Source organism: Panthera pardus, unplaced genomic scaffold, assembly GCF_024362965.1.
Source record: "Panthera pardus isolate Hobbes unplaced genomic scaffold, ASM2436296v1 HiC_scaffold_16, whole genome shotgun sequence".
In the NCBI taxonomy this organism is placed as follows: domain Eukaryota; kingdom Metazoa; phylum Chordata; class Mammalia; order Carnivora; family Felidae; genus Panthera; species Panthera pardus.
This window is the reverse complement of record NW_026526721.1, coordinates 143,475,602-143,482,930: the sequence shown is the minus strand read 5'-3', so window position 1 is coordinate 143,482,930 and position 7,329 is coordinate 143,475,602. Positions and strand designations below refer to the sequence as shown.

General features: G+C 42.4%; 1 long non-coding RNA gene across 1 annotated transcript; it reads right to left on the bottom strand.

The window, feature by feature from the left end:
* Positions 1–202: 202 nt before the first annotated feature.
* LOC109251373 (uncharacterized) lies at positions 203–2,015 on the bottom strand. Its single transcript, XR_002073492.2, has 2 exons — positions 1,686–2,015; positions 203–607 (listed from the first exon to the last, which is right to left on the bottom strand). It is a non-coding gene; the product is annotated as an uncharacterized LOC109251373 (long non-coding RNA).
* Between the last annotated feature and the right edge of the window lie 5,314 nt (positions 2,016–7,329).

The window sequence follows — 7,329 nt, the reverse complement described above, 5'->3', positions numbered from 1 at the left end:
TTTGTTGATTTGACTAGAAGGTAATTGTGAAGTATTAACATCATTTATTTTGGCTAATATCTCAATATCATGCAGGTCACTATGAGAAATGAAAGATATGATTCTTTTTTTAAAGATGCTTATAATCTATTTGTTGGTAAAAGCCTGTCACACATTATATTAGTTATCCGTTGCTGTGTAACAAATTACCCCAGAACATTAGTAACTTCAAACAATGAACATTTATTATCACACACAGTTTCTGTGCATCAGGAATTGAGGAGTGCTTAGCTGGGTGTTTCTGGCTCAGAGTGTCTCATGGGGTTGCAGTCAAGATACTGGCCTGGGCTGTAGTCATCTGAAGGCTTGACTGGTGCCGGAGCATCACTTCCAGAAGAGCTTAGTCAGGTGGCTGTCAAGTTAGTGCTGATGTTGGCAGAAGGCTTCAGTTCCACCACGTGGACCTCTTTTAAGGCTGCTTGAGTGTCCTCATGACGTGCGGTTGACTACTTCTGGATGAGTGATCCAAAAAGAGAATAAAGTGGAAGCCACAATGTCTTTTATGACCCAGCCTTGGAGGTCAGAGTCTGTCATGTTTGAGATATTTTGATGGTTACACAGGCGAACCCTGTTCAGTGTGGAAGGAGCCAAACAAGAGTGTGAACACCAGGTGAGAATCGTCTTAGAGACTGGCTACCACACATGAAATAAATAATGGCATATAAATGCCCATGTGTAATTAAGTGCTATATGGTAAAAACATTCAAGGTTAAATTAATTTTGAGAATCTAGACTTATATAATTAGAAAGGCTAAGTTGGATGGCAAATTTAACCCTCATTTGGGCAAGGGTGTTTAAACATTTATAAACAATATTTATTAAGGCCTTGTTTTCTGTGCTAGGACCACAGATTATGAATAAAGCCCAGACTCTGGGAAGGGAGTACTCATAGTCCATTGTGTGGAAGGTCATAATTTTGGAGCAATAATCATTTTGAATGAATTTAAATACATTTTGCAGGGCAAGAATTATCATCCAAAACCAGTTTTTCTCTGGGCACTAAAAATAAAAATTACAGATACACAAAAGCACATATGTGGATGGAAAATAAAAGTCTTCATGTTCTCATTATAAGCAATTTCAATTTAATACAAGAAAGGTGGATTTTAGGAATCATCACCTAAGTTATCTAACATCAAAAACTCATCAATCGCGATTATAATACACCAGCAGAAGCCATGTGACTACCTTAATAGAAGTATTCAGTGAAAACTGGTCTATTCTCTCAAGCACCTCTATTTCCCTACTCCTCCCAAATTGGAATGTAACTTCCTACATTTTTAATTTTATCAGCTGACCAAAACGTTTTCCAGACCAATGACTCTGCCCTAGTATTTGTCACAACAATGATTGACCAAAAGGACATCTAATGTCTAAATCAAGTGACCATTGTTTCTTTTCACATTTGCCCATTACCTGGTTTATTATTCTTATCTCAGTCACTTTTCAGCCTGAGTCTATGGCCTATGTTAATGCTAGTCTTCAGCCTTCTCTAAGGAATTAGAAAAAAAAAACCAAAAACCTACCATCTCATAGTCATTTAGTCGATGTTCTTTAAGACAGAGATTAACCCAACGCACTGTTTTAAGTAACATAAAATTCAAGTAGAAACCAAACCCCAGTCTAGCAGAGAAATAGACACACACCTCTGGTGGAAGATAATAGATGATAGCCACAAAAAGCCTTGCAACTGTGTAGACACTCTGACTTATTAATTCCTCTTCTAGAAAAGAGTTGAAAGAAAAGTAAGGTACACAAAGATAAAATGATAAGGATGTTCATGACAGAGTGGTTTATAATTGTATAATTAAAAATCTGGAGGGGCACCTGGATGGCTCAGTCAGTTAAGCGCCCGACTTTGGCTCAAGTCATGATCTTGAGGTTTGTGACTTTGAGCCCATGTCGGGCTCTGTGCTGACTCTCAGAGCCTGGAGACTGCTTCGGATTCTGCATCTCCCTCTCTCCCTGCACCTCCCCCACTCATGCTCATTCTCTCTCTCTCTCAAAATAATAAACATTTAAAAAAATTTTTAATTAGAAAAAAAAAGAAAAGAAAATGTGAAAACAAATTAAACATCCATCAAGAGGGTATTTTGTTGTATGGATAAAAATACAATGCAATCCTTAAAAATCATGTTGTAGAACAATATCTCATGGCATGGGACTACATTCACAATATATGGTTAAGAGAAAAAGGCTATGGAAATAACTATGTGGTTGTTGCTCCTTGTGCATTTAAGAGTACATATTTATTTGGAAATAAGATTGTAAGAAATTTTTAAATGTCACCAGTGATTTATCTGTAGTTGGTGGAATTGCAGGTGATTTGGATTTTCTTATTGGAATTTTCTCTTACTCTTGTTCCTCTGCTATCTCCACGACAACATGCCTGGGCTAGTGTGTTGCAAGACGACAGGTGGTGCATAAAGCAGAGCTGAGTTGCCCCATTTCCCCATCTAAGACTGTCAGCTGGTCCTCGACAGGTAAGTGAGCCCACCTAGTATGAGCCACAGAAGAACCACACCTGAGGAGACCCACAGCTGCCCACAGACAGAGAAGTGAGATCACCTGAAAGTAGCCAAATTGGCTGAATTTTTCAGGCTCCCAAGCTAGGAGACGTGCTTTGTTGTTTGCCATTGGCATTTTGTGGTCACCTGCTACCCTGCATCACTGTCGCGATAGATAACGGATAGAGCTAGAGCTTGTCAGCGTTTGGGGAACTGGAATCAAAAAGCAACAACCACCTGAGATTCGGTCCAAAGGTGCTTGAGTATAGAGCTTGTTAGAAAACATTTTTGAACAGGCTAGACCGGCAGAAAGTTCAACATCAATCTAAAAATAGAACTGCTGTTCTCACATGTGCGAGGCACTATGCTATGGTCTGGGTGGGTCACAAGTGGAAGGACATGTAGCCCCTACCTCCTGGAGCTCACAACCGCAATAGTGGGAATTTCCGGACCCAGATGCCGCTCTCAGAGAGTTAGCAGTAATTGTATTAGTACACTACAGCACCAAAGACTTCAATTTGCTGAAGTTGGTTAAAAATGCATTAGCTCTTCTCCAACATGATTCTGAAAGCACAGTAAAATCAAAAAGTCTGTTCAGCTGCCCGATGAACTTGAAGTAATGAGGTCTATAAGCTGACTTGAACAGAAGAAAATGATATTAAGCTTTCATGGAGGACAAATGAAAGTATCTACCTGTAACCTTGCTGACAGCCAGAGACCCTTTGCCATTTAAAACTCTGCTGCTGTGGTGCATTATTCCCAGGCAGCTGAGAGTTTAATAAGACTTCGCAGAGACACCTAACCTTCCGGTCCCCGGCTGCCTGCTGGCAACCCTAAGGCACTCACTGTGGAAGCTGACAATCCGAGCTAACATCAGGGCACGGATTTCCTCAGACACAGGGGCACAGGTTGGCATAGCAATGTCTGCCTGCTGCCCCTCCGTGCATGCAAATCGCACAATGGTCTGGTTCCAAGCCGGTCATGGTGCCCAGCACCCTTGGGTGTTTGATCTTGGAGACTGTGGTGGTCACCGCTCTTCATCATTGCACTAACCTGGCTCCCCTGCTGAATGAAGAGCTGCCATTTAGTGTGATATACAAGGCTTTCCTTGAGCAAAGCCCAACCTGCCTGGTCCAGCCTTAACTCCCAATATTCTTCGTATCACACCCTCCACCCCCTGCACTCTAGTTACTCGGCTTAGGTATTTGCTGTTCCTGCTTTTCCCACCTTTGTGCTTTGTTCAGACTGTGACTTTCATCGTCTCCAGCCAGCCCACTCTTCCACCTTCCAATTCTGGCTTTGCTTCACAGGTCTCTCCCCAACTAGACTGTAAAAATAGTAGTGATACTTACATAAAATGCAATGTGCCAGGAACTTTGCTAGGCACCTTGCCCATCTTAACTCATTTTATTCTGTTCAACAACTCTAGGAGATGAGTGTTATTACTATTATTATCATCACCATCATCCCAATTCTCAGATGAAGAAAGTGAGGCTAAAGCAAACTGCTCAAGGTCAGAATCAGCTCCACAGGTTTGGAGATCATGTGTGTCTTGTTCACTGTTGTATTACTAGCGCTTCGCATGAAACCTGGCCCATAGTATTGAGTGAAGGAACGAATAAAATGCCACCATGAAGCTGTGTCTGCAGTCAGAATTAATCTCCCTCTCCTCTCCTTTCACAGGTCTACTCCAGTACTTAACACGTAAGTACCTAACACATAACCTCGTAAGGTTGGACCCCCATTTCCAAATAATCTACACTTTCACACTTCTCTGTACATCCACACCCTAACCCTCCTTTGCTTGGAAGAAGTCAGGCTTTCATAGATCAGGTAGTTTCCAGCTCTGGTGTTGCCTGAGAGCAGCTGCTGCTGAGAGATGAAATTAGGAGTCCATGGGGGAGGTGGAAGAAAGACCGTCGGCGGTAGTTGGAGGCTGTGTGGCCAGTCCTCTACCCTGAAGAAGCACAAGGCTGCTCCCCTCTGCAATGAAAGGGCTCCAAGAGCTTGCTGGCGCATTTAGAACTCCTATCCAAGAGGAGTGTCCCTTGCCAACCTCCCCTTCTGTGCCTCCCACACTTTGGCTTCATCACCGTAGCAGGGGAAGTTATGGAGGTCACGGAGGAACAGGGGGCGATGGATTGCAGCCAGGAGACTCAACAGGAAGTGGAGAGCATAAATGATGGTGATCCCATAGAGGACCTGGGGTCTGATCCAACTGTATTGGTAAAAGCACTGAGTCCCCTTGGGTCAAGATCTTATGGGGTTTAAAGATCAGGTGTCATTGTCATTGGCCCTCTCCGCAATTCAAGAGGAACCAAAGCAGGGCTTGAGTGGGGAGCCCTAGTTCTGGCTTAACTCCCTCCATGAATAGCTGTTGGCAGCTGAGGGCTAAAGCTGTCTGTAGACGTCAGACTCCGTAGGGTGGTTTCTCACTTCTGGCAGGGGGCACCTGAGACTGAAGGAATCGTATTAAAGGATTTTGTAATTATTGACTCTCAGCTATCTAGAAAGACAACTCCCTTCTGCTTTTAGACATTCCATCTTCAAATGCATTTTCTGCTTTGTGGACCACCTATATTTATTCACATTCTTCCATCACTAGATTGTAGGCTCCAGAAGAGAGGAGCATGACCATATTCATATTTCTCTTCTGCCTGCTCCTTTCCCTCTGCAAACTGCAAGAGGCTTGTTGTACAAAATTTTAAATCTATGTAATTTAATTGTATGTCATAATAAGCAAGTGTCATTGCCACAACAGACCAACTCTGGCCATATATTTTGGTGAGCTTTCTGGCTTTCAAAAGGTCTTTGGAGCCAGGGCCTAAATTCCAACTTGCTGGAGGAGGGCATGCTGAAATACAACCCGTGCTCCCTGTGAAAGGCATCCATACGTTTATTGGAAAGCATCTAAAATGCCACAGAATCTGCCACTACTCATCAATACTGAGACTCCCCCCACCCCTTTTCTTTTTTAACGGAATGAAGAAAACAAGGTGATTTAAAGCCATAGGTAAAATTCAACAGTGAGGGGCGCCTGGGTGGCTCAGTCGATTAAGGGTCCGACTTCAGCTCAGGTCATGATCTTGCCCTGAGTTCGTGAGTTCAAGCCCTGTGTCGGGCTCTGTGCTGACAGCTCAGAGCCTGGAGCCTGCTTCGGATTCTGTGTCTCCCTCACTCTCTGCCCCTCCCCTGCTCACGCTCTGTCTCTCTCTCCTTCAAAAATAAATAAACATTAAAAAAAGTTAAATTTAACAGTGAGATAGATGTCCCTTAAAAGACAGACATTGCTGTTAACACACGCATCAGAGAGAGGGTCACATGCCGCCAGTGATGGTTTCCAAAACTTAATTTTAAAAAAGAGAAAAAAAAATTCTGATATTGATGACGGTAGATGGAGAGATACAAGAGTAAGACAAGTGATCATTTCAAATGCATAATTACATTTTATCTCAGTAATAATTAATTGCAGTGTACTTAAGCACATACTCAGTTTCCTTCAGAAAGAATATATAGAAGATAGTTGATTTACAGAGCATTTTCACATAAAATAGCTCATTTATTCCTCACAACAATGCTTTTGTTTAGATAGTTCCATCCTCATTTTACATAGGAGGAAGCTAGATGATCATTCCACCACCCACCTAGTAACCAGATCATTAAACAATATAGACAGTTATAAAGGGAATGGGATCTGAACAAACAGAAATGTACTCAAATTCTGGCCTTTCCATTTATTGGTCATGTGACTTAGGCAAGTTGGTAAAATCTGAACCCAAAACTAGATTTAGCAACTTAAAATCCTTTGATACAATACCAAAAGGGTAAGGAAGACTTGGAAGACTTGAGGAACAGAAAGAGGATGGAAATATATGCACACTTTTTTTTTTCTTTTTTGGCCAAATGAGACATTTCACCATTATGGGCCTATCTACCTTTTGTAATTATTATAGAGTCTAAAAATACTTAAAAAAGAAGTGACCCACGCTTATGAACCCTTAGTGATATTTTGGTGGTGCTGGTATCCTATTAACTTATAATATCTCTATATATGCTGCCTCCGTGATAAAGCAACCTGAGGCTGGGCAGGGAATGGGCTAAGCCCCATCAGTTGAAGAGCCCATCTGGGCCTGATCCAAAAAAAAAAAAGCTGGAAGGGTCACTGGGCAGGCGTTTGGCTAGCACGCTGGGTCCAACCCAGGAGACAGGGCTATTTTGATAGAAGCTCCACCCTAAGGAGAAAACAACCCATGGGTCAGATACAGCTGGAAAGCTGCCACCACACCCGACCTGTGAAACTGTTGCTGGAACCAAGAAATCAAGTGTATCAGTTAACTACTGCCACAAAAATGCTGTGTAACAAACAACCCCAAAACTCAGTAGCTAAAAACAATAATACTGTATTCTATTCTGGACCTGCAGATCACCTGGGGCAGCTCTGCTTCATTCTGCAAGTCTCTGGGTCTAGGTCTTCTCCCAGGACTTTCATCCTCCCTGAATTAGAGGGCTTGTCGCAGCATGTTCTTTTCAAGACAATGGCAGAGGTATAAGAGGTAAAGAAGAAACACCAAAAGCTTCTTAAGGCCTTGACTATGAATTGGCCCCATCACTTCAGCTCTATTTCATTGATCAAAGCAGGAGGCCAAGTGCAAAGTCACAAGGCCCGGTAGTAGTACACTCTGTCTGTGATAGATCCATGATAATTATACAATGCAGGGAGATACAAAGAACTTGGATCAGGAACTCAATCAATGACTGTCCACCTGCTTGGCTACATTATTCA